Source organism: Euprymna scolopes, chromosome 31, assembly GCF_053919585.1.
Source record: "Euprymna scolopes isolate OS-2025 chromosome 31, ASM5391958v1, whole genome shotgun sequence".
NCBI lineage: Eukaryota > Metazoa > Mollusca > Cephalopoda > Sepiida > Sepiolidae > Euprymna > Euprymna scolopes.
The window spans coordinates 66,968,125-66,982,928 of NC_136512.1; the positions used below are offsets into that span (position 1 = coordinate 66,968,125).

Consider the following 14,804-nt stretch of genomic DNA (forward strand, 5'->3'; position numbering starts at 1 on the left):
TACCTAGCCAAGGTAGACGTAAGTAAACACGACATCTATTAACTATGATTTCTTTAGGTTTATAAAAATTGGAAACTTTCTCATTACTAGTAGTTTCAACAATATCTAAGAGGTAACCATTGTTACAAAGGGTCTTAGTAATAAGTTTAAGCTCCTCATCCAGATTAACTTTAGAACAAATCATCAAGGCCCTATGTGCTTAATTAAATAGTATCTTTGGTTTGTAGGACAAAAAGAGTCCCAACGCATATAGAGACCGGTAAAGGTTGGTTTACGTTAAACAGAAGTAAAAAAACACGAGGATATCTTGGACATAAGAACATCCAAAAACGGAAGAGTAGAATTCGTTTCCTTGTCTACCATAAACTTAAGGGCTGGATGAACGTTATTGAGGGACACAAAAAAAGCATCCGCATTCGTCTCGCTGTCAAATAAGCAAAAAGTGTCATCAACGTAATGAAAGTAAATGTCTGGTTTATGCAAACCAGATAATAGACTCTGTTCATGAAAACCCACAAAAGATATTAGCCAACGCTGGTCCAAATAGGGAACCCATGGCCACACCATCTTTCTGTCTGTACATAATATCATTAAAACTGAATTCAACCGACATTGTGGCGAATTACATCAATTCTACAAAAATATTTTCTGGAATTGGAAGAGTTAGAAGTTTACTCCAATATAGGGCGTCAGCACAAATATTAGTAGTCTCTAACAATGGGATGCAAGTAAAAAGACTAGAAATATCAAAAGAATACAAATTTGTATAAATGTTTATATATATATATATATATATATATATAAACATTTATACAAATTTGTGTTCTTTTGATATTTCTAGTCTTTTTACTTGCATCCCATTGTTATGCAATGCATCCCATTATTATGTATATATATATATATATATATATATATATATATATATATATACATATATATATATATATATATATATATATATATATATATATATACTATAATAATTATTAAATACCAGACGTACCCCTCCACCGTACTGTATACCGATACTCTATGGCTGACTGGGATAGCTTCCGTACATTCATATCTGATTTACCTCTGCACTCCATGTTTAAAAAGGAAGTGTCCTCTATAGTATCAGATCTGACCGAATGGTTAATTGTAGGCATTGACCAATTCATACCATCTAAAAAATTCCAACAAAAACCTAACAGCCAGCCATGGTTCTCCCCAGAATGTGCTGCTGCTATCGCGCACAGAAATCACATTTTCCATAGCTACCAACATAATAGATGCACTGAGACTAAAGCTGCTTTCAGGACTGCCAGCAACCACTGTAAAAGAGTAATAAAAAATGCAAGAGAGCTATATGCCCAGTCTGTTAAATCCAAGGTAGCTGATCAGTGGCTTGGTTCCCACCAGTTTTGGCAAATAACAAATAGGATCCTGAACAGAAGTGTGCGTTCTATCCCAACCATTATCAATGGACCAGAGGTCATCTCATCAGCGTCAGATAAGGCCAAACTATTTGCAAAGAACTTTGCAGCTAATTCTACCCTATGCGACGAAGGCCATCAACTCCCCATACTTCCTCCTATAACACAGAACAAGCTAGGTAACATACAAATACCCGTGCATGAGGTCGCCAAGCTAATAAAGAACCTAGATTCCAGTAAAGCAACTGGCCCTGATGGTATCCCAATTATAGTGTTAAAAAAGCTTCAACCAGAACTTGCTCCCATACTTACGAAACTGTTTAAGCGCACCCTTAAGGAGAAGTGCTTTCCCTGGAAGACCTCATCAGTTTGGCCTGTATTTAAGAATTCAGGTGATAAGTCATCTCCCTCTCAGTACAAGCCAATAAGTCTCGTGTGTGTTATGAGTAAGTTGCTGGAATCCATATTAAATAGAGAAATAGTCAACCACCTCAGCAGGAATAACCTTCTTAGTGACACACAATATGGTTTCCGCTCTGCAAGATCTACCGCAGATGTGCTGACGGTTATATCCCACAGGATTAGTGAATCTCTTGACAAAGGCTTCCTTTCTAGAGCAATTGCTCTTGACATATCAAAGGCCTTCAACAAGGTATGGCATAAGGGTTTACTTCACAAGATTTACAGCTACGGTATAACTGGAAATGTTTTCTCAATCATTAAATCATTTCTCTCCGATAGGCTCATAAGAGTAGTGGTAGATGGACAAAAATCGGAGGCATGCAATATAAATGCTGGAGTCCCTCAGGGGTCAACCCTAGGCCCAACTCTCTTCCTGATCTACATCAATGACCTCCCTAAACACATACTTAAATCATTTGTTGACATCTATGCTGATGACACTACCAACTACGGCAACACATCAAAGGCTGTAAATGACAAAGTTCTCTCTGATTCTCCTCTGATCTCGAGCGCGTGGTTCAGTGGGGGAAGATGTGGCTGGTTACCTTTAATGCATCCAAAACCAAACTCCTATCCTTACATCATCAACGCTCTGATCCCCATCTGGCATCAATTGTGATGGATGGCTCTCGTCTGGGTGAGGCCCCATGTTTTGACAAGCTTCTGGGTTTGACCTTTACTCCTGATTTGAAATGGAACACGTACATCAAGTCTGTTGCCAAGGTCGCTGGAAAGATGGTGGGATCCTTCTACCGCTCCAGAAGATATCTCACTACTGATGCAATTCTCTATCTATATAAAAGCCAAGTACATCCAAGGATGGAATACTGTTGCCATATCTGGGCAGGAGCTGCTAAAAACAGCCTATCCTGCCTTGACAGAGTACAAAATAGACTTTGTGGCTTAGTGGGGAATGCCCTTTTCTCTACCCTGCAACCTCTCTCCCACAGAAGAGACATTGTGAGCATATCCTTGTTTTATTGTTATTTCCATGGCAGGTGCTCGTCTGAACTCCAATCTCTGGTCCCCCCTCACCAATCTTTCACGAAAAACACCCGTCTAGCCGAATCCACTGTGAAAAATTTCCCCCACTCTTTATCTGTGCCTAGATCAAAACGTGGATTCCATGAACAAAGCTTCTTTCTTAGAAGTGCACGCCTGTGGAACTCTGTTTCGTCTGCCTGCTTCCCACCTGACTACAACTTGGATGTGTTCAAGTCCAATGTTAACAAATTCCTAATGAACCGCCCCCTTAAGTAAACACTTCATCAAATCTCCACACTAACGTAATGTACTTGCAATAACCCTTATCCCTGAGTGGCTTCCGGGCCTTGATAAGTGTTGATCACTGTGTAAAAAAAACAAAAACCTACAAACACTAGTGTTTCATCCTTTTAGGAATCATCAGTGCTGGGTGCCACGATTAACGCCAATCAAGAGATTTGAACCCCGGCAACAGAAGTCATGGCTGGCTTCATTAGCAAGGACCCGAACCATTCTGCTATCATCATATATATATATATATATATATATATATATATATATATATATATATATATTTGTATGCATATATGTATATATATGTATATATATATATATATATAACTACTTAATTTACTCACATAAAATTAATATACGAAAGTATACATTTATGCCTAAACTTTAAGTATTTACTTCAAAAGTGCTCAATACGTAGGTAGAGCTAGTTAGTAAATTATAAAATATATATGGCGATTAAGCTACACTGAATTTTCGGCGTTTCATCCACTCTAGGATTCCTCAGGCTTATGCGCGAATTCTGTGGTTGTTTATCGTTTTTATATGGTCCTCTTCTATTGATGATTTAGTTAGCCAATCAGTTTTCTAGTATCCACCGTGCACCTTCCTATCAGCCAATGGGCATACATTTTATCGGACAAGGGATCTGTTTTAAAACGAGGTTAGTGTTTTTTTTGTTTTTTTTTATTTGTTAGTTTATATATAAATATATATATGTGTACATGCATATATGCACATATATATACATATATATACATACATATATGTGTGATCGTTTATGCATATTCATGTTTATTTAATTTATTTATTTGTTTATTTTCTATTGTTTTTGTTGGTTTTAAAGCTATTTTGTATCGCTATCCTAGAGTAAATTTTATTTTGTGAACACAGTTATTTGCTATTTCTCTTCTACAGTTTAATAGATGTTGGCTTCTTTAAAGTACAGGATAGAAAATTTTTCATGAAAGCATAATCTACATTGGTCATCTAGATGCCTACATGTGGTAGCTTGTCTTATTATTTTCCATTCGACTACCGGCGAATGTCTGCTTTCTTTGAGTTCCCAGTATTTATTCGCTAGTGTTGTTTTTATACAGTGTTTTTATTGTTGGATGTACTTTTGTGGTCATAGTATCGGATTTTGAAATCTAAGGAAGTCATGCCTACGTAATATTTCTTGTTATTCGGGTTATTCGGGTTTTCTTTTGCAAATATTGTTGCCTGATAAACTACACTTTTAGTTAGACATTTATTTTTAACTGGTCAAAGTGTGCAGTGTCTACAGTTGTATTTATCTTGTATTTTTATTAGTATTTTTATTTATAGTATGGTTGTTCTTGGTTGGTTTATTATTATTATTATTATTATTATTATTATTATTATTATTTCTGCTAGTGTTAGTTTTATTTTTGTCATGGTGTTTACTTTTTTTATTGTTTATTTTGTTGTTGCTTACATTGTTTTCATTTAGTATTTTGTTATTATGTGCTTTAATTATCATCTCTAAATTTTCGGAACAACTGTAGGATAACTTTAAGGTATTTTTATTGAAGATTTTGTGTAAGGGGTTGGTTGCGGGAAAGTGTTTTTCAATAAGATCTAGAAATTTCTTGCCAAGTTTTGTTTTTAACATTTGATTGTATGGGGCCGTATACCAAATTATAGTTCTTTTTCTTCTATTTTTAATTTTATTATAGTTATTGGTGTTTTGTTGCTTATATTTGATATCGATATTTTTGTATCCCCTATTTTTTAGGGCTGTTTCGTAGATATTGGTTGACCTGTTAAATGCATTTTCATCGCTTGAGTTATTACTGAGTCTACTTACGATCGAGTTAGGAATGTGTTTTATAATTGATGGTGGGTGATTGGACTTAGGGTTTACGTAAATTGGAGTAGCATTATCTTTTAAGTAGGGTTCATATGTGTTTTTATCTAAATTTAACATGACGCCCAGGAAGTTTGTTATTTTTATGTTAGTTGATACGTCTGCTTTTAGGCCTAATTTTTTCATTTCCTTGTGTATGATTTTCTTAAAGTTTTCTCCTTTGACTTTGTTGGAGTTTTTTATTTTAGCTAGTCCGTCATCTCTATATAGGCCGATATCTGTAGTATTGAATATGCTTGTGAGGGTATATAGAATGAATAATCCCACAAGATCTGATGCCTCTGCAGAATCCCTGGCACCCATCGCCAAATCAAACAAATTTTTCATTTTAGTTTTTATCCATTGGTTATTGTTATTTATCAGAACTGATTTTCTACATTTTTTAATGATGTTGATTTCTTCCGAGGATATATCAGTGTATGCCTTGGCAAATTCTAGGGCAATGTTAAAAAGTTCTTTGGATATCGAGGGATAAAAGTCTATGATGTCAAACTGTATAAACGTACATTTATCTTGGTTTTCTATATTTTTAAACCAGGTGATTGCTTCGGTAGTATTTGCCCACTGGTTTAATTCTAGGTCTTGTTTGATTTGTTTGTTTACTCTAGAAAGTTTTGTTTTGCTAATTCTACCTATTTCTGGTTTAGTTGGGTTTATCAAGCGGGTTCTGGGATTATTATTAAAGTCCCATTTGTGGTCTTTAAGCAGAATGTATGCCTCTCTTGGTTTCAATTTGTCAACTTTATCGCTAATTTTTAATTTATCGGTAATTTGTTTACTTTCAGTATTTATTATATCTATGTAGTCGCATTCATTTGTGTCTAGTTTTTTGTAATGTTTTCTGTGATTAGTTTGTTATATTCTTGCTTATCTATTTTATAAAAGTTACTAGTTTTATTTGCTTTTACAAAGATTTTATTTGAGTTGTTTATGTTTCTAACGATTTTGTGTAGTTTCCGTTGGAAATTGTTAGGTTGATTGTGGAATTCTAAATTTTTAATTACGTTTAAAAGGTAGTTTATCAAACGGTCTACTGTTTTCACATTTTTAAGGGTTTTTAAACCATAGCTTAATCGCCATATATATTTTATAAATTACTATATATATATATATATATATATATATATATATATATATATATATATATATATATATATATATATATATAACATGTCTGGTTGAACACAACAAAGTTGTCATTTTTTCTGATTCTATTATAAATACACTTCCTCAACAACAACCACTCCTGATGGTGAAAGCGCTTGAGCAAATAGTCAAAAACTATGACTTGGTGCCATAATATACAATCTGTCTGCTGAAACAACAAAGACTGCCCAGCAAATAGAGCAAATTGCCTGTAGAATCGGAAAAAATGAAAACTCAATCGTGTTCAACCAGATATGTTTAGATAACGACTTGCCACAAAATTATATATATATATATATATATATATATATATATATATAATGAATGAATGAGAAAAGTCTATATTCCAAAGTTTATGATGTTGACCATCTTACATTTTATTCCTTTAATTCAGTTGACATTTACAGGTTTTGACAGTATCTGTTTTGTAGCACAAAATCAATCACTTAATTATTATATCAATCAGTGAATCTATTTTTTCCTTAACTCATCAGAAGAAATAGCAACTATCAATCCATCAAAAGGAGATGAAGTGCATTTTGACATGATTAAAAATCCGACAATTTGAAGAGAAGCTGTAAATATATAATATCTGCATATGATAAAGCTCTCACGCTCAAGATGGCACAAAATCAATTGACAACATACACTCAATCGGACTCTTTGACTGCATCTATATTCACAGAAAACAGAAGAAGAGGATGACCAGTCTAGGTGCGAAGAACAACCCATAGTAGCCGCACTCTCAGGACAGAAATGCTTCTATGGAAACCCAAGACATGACCGAGTGGGATGCTCCGCCAGAAATTCAGTATGTAAACACTGTAAGAAGAAGAGACATTTCACACATGTCTGCAGATCTCCAACGGCAGCTGCTATAAATTATGGTGAGTCTCATCTGGCTTCATCAATTCCTTCTTTAAATTTCTTAGGCTGTCTATCTCATTCGCCCTTGTTGAGAAAAATCAAAGATGACCCTATGAGGATACTCGTCGATACTGGCAGTTCTGAAAATTTCATCCATCCTGATAAAGTTAAGATACTCAGGTTAGCAATCTCGCTAACGTCTGAGAGAGTTTTGATGGCCAGCAGTTTCCATTCGTCCTCTACTCTTGGACATTGTGTTGTATCACTAAGTCTAAATGGAAAGGAGCACGATAATGTCAAGCTATCGATTATGGCCGACCTATTATTCTCAGGCATAAATTTCTAAACCAACATTTTTCAATAAAAATACCTTTTGAAGGATCCCTCCTCCTTCTCATTGTTTGTGGACTAATCGCCATTAAAAATGTCCCTTCTCCCGCTCTCTTTACAAACCTAATCTCAGACTGTCGCCTAATAGCAGTTAAATCCAAGAGACATATTCTTCCCAATGCTTAATTTATTAAATCAGAAATAATCCATAAAGGAAGGTATTTTACAGCCCTCTTAATTTCCATGGTGAGCCCAAACGCTTGCAGTGTCTCCTGAGAATAACAAGAAGAGCCTTGTTGTGGATTACTCTCAAACAATAAACCAATTTACTCTCCTAGGTGCTTATCCTCTTCCTCTGAATGGTAAATGAGATTATTCTCTTCTCCTGAATGGTAAATGAGATTGCCACTTACCAAGTGTTTAGCACTCTTGATCTAACCAGTGCTTATCATCAAGTTGCCATCAAATGGGAAGAACGAAAATACATTGACTTCAAAGCTTCTGGATCCCATTACCAGTTCTGTTGAATTCTGTTTGGAGTAGCCAATGGAGTAGCAAATTTCCAACGAGTTATCAATGATAACATCAAGAACACTTCCAAAGAACTTTCGCCTACATCGACAATGTTACAGTTTGTGGAGAAAATAGGCTAAACATGATACTAATTTTAAAAGTTTTATGAAGGCAGTGGCAAAGTATGGACTAACACTGAACGAAAGTAAGTGTCGCTACTCTCTTGCTTCTGTAGACTTGCTTGAGTATACTATAAGCAAAGGTTCAGTGAAACCAGACTCTGGAAGGCTCAAAAGATTGATGGACTTGCCTTTCCATCAAGACTTTCCTTCTTTTCGATGAGCTATGGGAATGTTTTCTCACTATTCAAATAGGATATCTAACTTCTCTGAAAAACTGTCACCTAACCAAAATTACCAAGTTTCCCCTCACTAAGGAACAAACCGACGCCTTTAAGGACCTGAAGAAAGAAATTTCTAAATCATCTCTAATAGCCATAAACTCTTCTATCCCTCTTGAGGTTGAAACATGCTTCAGAATACACCATCGCTCCCTCTCAAACCCAGAATTCTTGGCCAGTAGCCTTCTTTTCAAGAACTTTAATCTCCATCGAGCAGAAGCACTCTGCAGTTGAAATTGTAGTCTATGCAATTGTAGAGATGATTCGAAAATGGCAACATTAACGACTTTGGAAACATTTGTCTCTTCTATAGTTCAACCCCAAAAGAAAGAGCAAAATAAAAACTGAGAAGATAACGAGATGGAAGTTAGAACTTGCCTATTTTAGTTATGATTTTGCCTATCACCCAGTGAAACAAAATGTTGCTGCAGACACCTTGTCTTCAATTTGTTCTTCTACCGCCTCTGGTGACAAATTACACTCCTTGCACACAGACTTATGCCATCCGGGGGTAAACAGGATGCTACATTTTGTCAGAACCAAAAATCTGCCATATTCTGTGAAAGATGTAAAAGGAGTTATGAAGGCCTGCTGGGTCTGTTCCAGAGAAAAACCTAGGTTCCTTAATAAAGTGCTGAAAAAAAAGAACTCTTTAAGTTTCGCTTATGCTCTCCAGAAGTAAGTAACTTCCCTTGAGCTTTCTTTCTTTCGTTAAATCAACTGCAGTACTTGTAGTGGATTGTCCCTGCCTAGTAAAATAAAATTTCTTTTAGGCATCCTCAGACTTGGGCTTTTTCATTATAATATCTATCTATCTATCTATCTATCTATCTATCTATCTATCTATCTATATATATATATATATATATATATATATATATATATATAGGGTGGGGCCAAAATAGCAAGTAACAGTACTTGTTAAGTTTAATCAAGACATTAAAAAGTGAAAAATAAAATTTATATTGTACGTACTCGTTATGAAATGAAGTTATCGAAAATCACTTAATTTGATCAAGTAGTTTTTTCTTTACAGAGGAAAATCAAACTTTAATGAGATCAATCGTGTCACGGCCATCTTGTTTATTTCATGGATAAGGAAGGGGGCGCCAGGGGAGATAACTATTTTAGTAATTAGTCTGGTACTTGTTTAGTTTAATCAAGACATTGCAAAAATGAAAATATTGAAAAAAAATTGCATTGTACATACTCGTTATGGAATGAAGTTTTCATAAAAAAAAATCATTTAGCAGAGGAAAATCAAATGTTAATGAGATCAGTTGTATCGTGGCCATTTTGGCTATTTTGTGGACGAGAAGAGGGGTGCTAAAGGAGATAACTCCAATCACCGCTTAAAGTTTGTCAAAATTTGACAAGATTATTTTTGAAACATGGGCAGAAAAAATATCTACATAAATATATTTTTTTTTCATTTATATTACAGTTTCTCTGTCCCTTTTTAATCCCTTTTTTATTTTGTCCTTTGTTAATAACTTTTTTGTTTAAAGGCACCCCCTTCTCGTCCACGAAATAGGCAAGATGGATGCGACACGATCGATCTCATTAAAATTTTATTTTCCTCTATAGAAAAAAACTACTTGATCAAATAAAGTGATTTTTTGTATGAAAACTTTATTCCATAACAAGTAAGTAGGATATCACATTTCTGAATTTTTAAGATGAAGAGTGGTTATTCGCAAGGACCTGTGGTGCAGTGGTTAGAGTATTTGGAAAAATCAACTGTAAAAAATGTGTGTGAGCGATTGAAAAATACATTTGCAAATTACTTAGGACCTCTATCCAGTCATGGCTGATGGAACAAGAGTATGCTACCACTGTGAAATAAAGGTTTTCAGTTCAAAATTCCATCCAAATTAGTGAGTTCGACAGAAATACTCCCGACTTTGACAAGATACACCTGAAGAAAGTCAGAGGTTACATCGACTGAAACGTTGTGAAAATCACACTCAAGATGAGAACAGTAGTCTGATGGATCCAAATAATACGACATACAATATCATTTTTGTTTTCAATATTTTCATTTTTTAATGTGTGGATTAAACTAAACAAGTACCCAAATAACAAATGTTTTAAAAAAAATCATGAAATACAAGATTTTGTTGAAAATGAGATAATTTATTTATCAGTTTATTCAAAAAGGTTTGCCATTTTATAAAATCAAGTGTGCAAATATGATATCTTTGTGGTGTTCATTTGCGGTGATGTAGGTATAAATGTTCTTACTATTCTTGTTGTCCCAGAAGGCTTTTTTTCTTGCAGTGTGCTTTCTGTGCGAAGAGAATGAACCTAGTTTAGAATTGTGTCTCTTTTTGGAACTGCTTGATATTTTCTCTGTACAGCTATGATTGGTTCGTTTTTATATGTAGCTCTCGTATGCAAAACACTTATGTTAAATTGTCCACATTTGGAACATTTATCTGAAACAAACAAAATAATTTATGATTACATTATAAAATGGCATGTCTTTGCAAAAAAAAAAAAAAAAAAAAAGGAATTGGTACCTATTTAAAGTATTTCTAATAATATAGTGCAAAGTAATAGCAATTTCAAAAGCAGCTGTTACTTCTGCCTCCACCCACTGTGTGTGTATATATATATATATATATATATATATATATATATATATATATATATATATATATATATATATATATATATATAAAGCTGAACGTCTGTGTGTGCGTGTGTGGTCACAAATAGGCTCCTATATGGTTGACTATTATAGAAAACTGATCACATATAATGATAGAAGATGTATTGAGACACAGGAATAGGTATGTTTGATCTGGCAGAACGGTGGTTCATTAAAATTGTGGGGTCTGCATTCGCACCTGGTCTACAAAGTATGGAAATAAAAAATTAAAAAATTAAAAAAAAAACGTTTACAAGTGTTTTTGATATAGATGTACATAATAATACTTGGATAAGTATGTTTTAACGTAAATAGGGATGGTATAATAAAATTGTGGGGTCTGCGTTCGTGCTTGGTGTTGTGAAGGAACATAACTGGCTATACACCGGTTACAAACTGTATATATATATTGGACTGTTTGGCAGACAGCGGCAGACAGGGGCAGACAAGCAGTCGCAGTAAGACGGATAGTCTTACGTGTTGATTATCAGACTTTCTTCCCCATACTTGTTACTATGTACTTCTATTTACCTTAGGCGAGCAGCCTTACGTTTCTGTATTATAAATAAACCCCATTACACATACCACTCGGTGTAACTCACGTTTGTCTTTATTTCCTAAGTATTTAGGAATATAACAATGGCGACGAAAGGATGTTCTTTCTCTTAACAGAGATAAATTACCGTACCAAGGACTGTGTACAATGCAAGGATTTTTTGTTTTACGAAAAAAACAAACTACACAAGGATTTTTGACCACGTGCGTCAATGAATTTAAAAATTTTTTCCTACCTAAAGTAGCGAAAAGTACGGATTTTTCTTCGTAAAGAACTCACAAGAAATTATAGAAACATGTTCAAGGTAAAGTGGAATTTATATTTATTTTGACAAGTAAAAAAAAAAAAAAAAAAAAAAAAAAAAAAAAAAAAAAAATGGTCGCAAGTTGAATTCGAAACTACACTAAAGGATTACGAGTTTCGAAAGAAAAAATATAAATACAACGACTATTGTACCATTTTATGCCACGTGGGAACGGCAGCCATATATTTTTTTTTTTGGAAAATTAATTGTTTGTTATTGCCTTTATATAAATAATTGGAACTATTTGTCGTGGGAAGTAAGAAATATTTTGTGTATGAACTTACGTTGTTGAAAAAAAAAAAAAAAAAAAAAAAAGAATTATTTTACAAAGCCTGTTGAATTACTATGGATGAACTTTGTTGAAACGTGTGGTGTCTGCATATTGCTACTAATTTACGATATACGTAAATTTACGATTTTTCTTTGGAATTATTGTGTAGAATTCGAAAAGACATTTTTGTACTAGAAGCTAACATGGAACAATTAGCAGAGTTAACTAAGGCTCTAGCCCTTAGCATCCAGGAACAGACAAAAATGACTCAACAATTTTTAGCGCAACAACAACAACAACAACAAATTCAACAACAACAGCTACAGCAACAGCTGCAACAACAACAAGAAAGAACACAAAAAACTTTAGAGGCACAACAAGAACAAACAAACATACTACAACGACAAATGTCGACACAGCAAAAGAATTTAGAAAAGCTAATTCTAACGTCGACCGGGAAGAAGACTAATTTTTCTGCCGAGGGTATTTCAAATTCACTAACGGAATTTCGTTACTCCCCGGATACTGGTGTTACTTTCCCTGCATACTACAGAAGATACGAAACAATTTTTACGAAAAGATGTTTAGACTGGACCGATGAGGAAAAAGTTACCCTGCTACTACAAAAACTGGGTACTGATGAAAACACCAAGTATGCAAATCTAATTCTACCAAAAAAACCGGAGGAGGTTTCGTTCGAGGAAACAATTAGTACCTTGTCGAAAATATTTGATAAAAGGGATAGCCTATTTCACTCTAGATACAAATGTTTGAACATTCAGAAGGCAGAAGCTGAAGACTATCTAGAATATGCTTGCACTGTGAACTGTTTATGCGAATCATTTAAATTGAATGAAATTTCCGCAGACCAATTTAAATGTTTAATCTTTGTACAAGGTCTCACAGCACCAAGGGACAAAGATATACGTTCACGGATCCTAACAATTATGGAGGCGGATCCTAACATAACATTGCAAAAAGTCACTGAAGAGTGTCAACGTCTGATTAACATAAAGAAAGACAACACTCGCATTGAAGAGAAAAATATTTTTAAGGTGCAGCAAGTAAAAAGGCAAGGGACCACAAGAAAGTCCAGGTTCCAAGAACACAGGATCCTTAAAGGATACAAAGACCCAAAGCTAAAGTGTAAATGTTGTGGTAGTTTAAGACACAACAATAAGACCTGCTGGTTTAGGAACAAAATATGTTATGAATGTGGTCTCAGAGGTCACAAGGGAACATACTGTGCCCAGAAGAAAAGACAAGGGACCGATAATGTAAATACGCTTCGCATGAATAAAGAAAAAAGCTGCGAAAGACGGAAATATGTTGATGTTCGGATAAATGGACATCTGGTTACATTGCTTCTGGATAGCGGTGCAGATATTAGTATTATAAATGAAGATATATGGAAAAGGATAGGTCGACCTGAATTAACGAAAACCAGAAAGACGGCGAGAAGTGTGTGCGGCAAAAGATTAGAGTTCAAGGGAGAATTAAAATGCAAAGTGACATTCGCTAACCAGACTCATAAATCCAAAGTGTACGTCGTACCAGGAAAGAATACATGCCTGTTTGGGGTAGATTGGATTGTCCTGTTTAATTTATGGGAGAAACCCATAAATTCGTTTTGTAACGTTTTAACTGCAGAAAAAGCAAACCAAAGGGAAGACTTCCTGAAGGATTTGAAAACTGAATTTCCCAATGTTTTTGCCGAAGGACTAGGACTCTGTATTAAGACAGAGGCAAAATTTGAATTAAAGAAAAATGCCACTCCAGTATTCAAACCTAAAAGGAATGTGCCTTTTTCAGCGATGGACGCAATCGAAAAAGAGTTGGATAGACTTCAACAACTGGAAGTCATTGAAAAAGTTAACCACACAGATTGGGCAAGTCCAACCGTGTATGTAAAGAAAAAAAATAACAGAATAAGGGTCTGTGGAGATTTTTCAACGGGTTTAAATGACTGTCTATTGGACCATAATTATCCCCTTCCGTCCGCAGAAGATCTGTTCTCTAAGCTTAACGGAGGAAAAATTTTTTCTAAGATAGACCTCTCAGATGCTTACTTGCAAATTAAGATCAGCGATGAATGCTCCAAATACTTAGGCATAAATACTCATAAGGGCATTTTTAAGCTAAAGAGGCTTCCTTTTGGATTAAAGGTTGCTCCTGCTATTTTCCAGCAAATTATGGACACGATGCTGGCAGGGTTGGAATTTTCAATGGCCTACCTTGACGATATCCTAATTAAAAGTGAAAATTTGCAAGATCATAAGAAGCATGTAAAAGAAGTATTCAAAAGAATACAGGAATTTGGTTTTAAATTGAGCCCAGAAAAATGCGATTTTTTTATGAAAAAAATTAAATATCTAGGTCAAATAATCGACAAAGAGGGTCGAAGACCGGATCCACAAAGGACTGAAGCAATTGAAAAGATGCCTGCTCCAGATTCAGTGACAAAATTAAAATCGTTTTTGGGATTAGTTCAATACTATGCAATTTACATCCCTAATATACATAATTTAAGAGCTCCTCTTAACGAGTTACTGAAAAAGGGTGTTAAATGGAACTGGAATAAGGAATGTGAATCTGCTTTCCAAAATATCAAAAGATGTCTACTGTCAGACTTAGCATTGGCACATTTCAATCCAGAAAAGGAACTAATACTAGCAACGGACGCCAGTGATTACGGTGTTGGCGCTGTATTACTTCACAAGT

The 14,804-nt window shown here is 34.7% G+C and overlaps 1 protein-coding gene across 1 annotated transcript in view; it reads left to right on the forward strand.

The window, feature by feature from the left end:
* Nucleotides 1–14,804, forward strand: part of LOC145255790 (serine/arginine-rich splicing factor 6-like) — a 563,981-nt gene that overhangs the window by 111,727 nt on the left and 437,450 nt on the right. The window lies entirely within an intron of this gene.